Source organism: Mustelus asterias, chromosome 1 (genome assembly GCF_964213995.1).
Source record: "Mustelus asterias chromosome 1, sMusAst1.hap1.1, whole genome shotgun sequence".
Taxonomy (NCBI): Eukaryota; Metazoa; Chordata; class Chondrichthyes; order Carcharhiniformes; family Triakidae; genus Mustelus; species Mustelus asterias.
The window spans coordinates 75248222-75249662 of NC_135801.1; the positions used below are offsets into that span (position 1 = coordinate 75248222).

General features: G+C 43.7%; 1 non-coding gene across 1 annotated transcript; it reads right to left on the minus strand.

The window, feature by feature from the left end:
- Positions 1 to 470: 470 nt before the first annotated feature.
- Positions 471 to 541, minus strand: trnag-gcc (transfer RNA glycine (anticodon GCC)). The gene has a single exon. It is a non-coding gene; the product is annotated as a tRNA-Gly (tRNA).
- Positions 542 to 1441: the final 900 nt, after the last annotated feature.

Genomic DNA, 1441 nt, shown 5'->3' on the forward strand with positions numbered 1-1441 from the left:
GTGTGAGTTAGGTGCATTGGCCATGCTAAATTGCCCCTTAGTGTCCTGGGATGCGTAGGTTTGAGGGATTAGTCAATGTGTGGGATTGCGGGGATAGGGCCTGTGTGGAATTGTTGTTGGTGTAGACTCGATGGGCCGAATGGTTTCCTACTGCACTGTAGGGATTCTATGTTTCTACGATACACACTGGCAAATAGAATCAAGCTATGATGAAATCCTGTCATAATTTTTTTAACAGTTTTACATTAAAAAAGATATTAGCAAATGATTAACATATCTTAGAATTTTAGTTTTGACTGAATAGGTAATTGATTGCAATGGAGGTTTCCTTACCTATCTGCAGTTCCCTCATTACTGTCTTCATCCCCTGACCCCAAACTCAATGGACTCAAAGAAAAGAACAAAGAAAATTACAGCACAGGAACAGGCCCTTCGGCCCTCCAAGCCTGCACCGACCAAAGAAGGGGCTTTGCATTGGCTGGGAATCGAACCCAGGCCTCCTGCGTGGCAGGCGAGAATTCTACCACTGAACCACCAATGGACTCAATAACTGGTGTCAATGACATTTCATTCTGGGATATGTTAGTCTAGTATTTATATTACAAGTATAGTAATCCAGAAGGAACTTGTTTAATATTCCAGCGATTATGAGCTCAAATCCTTCTCTCAGATTGTGAATTTGAATTCCAGTTCAGCAAACAAATCTGGAATGAAAACCAGTAAGTTTTTAAAAAAAATTAAGTTTATTTATGAATGCCCCAAGTAGGCGTACATTAACACTGCAATGAAGTTACTGTGAAAATCCCCTAGTTGCTACACTCTGGCGCCTGTTCGGGGACACTGAGGGAGAATTTAGCATAGCTAATGCACCTAACCAGCATGTCTTTCAGTTTGTGGGAGCACCTGGAGGAAACCCAGGCAGACACAGGGAGAACGTTCAGACTCCATACAGACAGTGACCCAAGCCAGGAATTGAACCCGGGTCCCTGGCACTGCGAGGCAGCAGTGCTAACCACTGTGCCACCATAGTGACTGTGAGATGATCAGAAATCATAGAAACACAGCCAGCAAGGAGTTTTCCCGTTTTGAGGTTAGACGGTATCTGGGCAATTTTCCATTTTGTTGGGTAGATGCCTGTGTCATAGATATCCTTGAACAAAGAGGTACAGCTATTTATGGAGCACATGTCTTTAACAGTAAAACTGGAATGTTGTCGAAGCTCAGAGCCTTTGCTTTCTTGCATGCGCTCAACCATTTCTTCTTATCATGCAAAGAGAATCTAACTGGCTGAAGACTGGCATTTGTGATGGTGAGGACCATAGCAGAAGGTTCAGATGCATCAGCCACTTGGTACTTCCAGCCAAAGATGGTTGTGAATGCTTCAGCCTTGTCTTCTGTATTCATATGCTGGGCTCCTCCAACATTGAGGATGGGGAGCCTC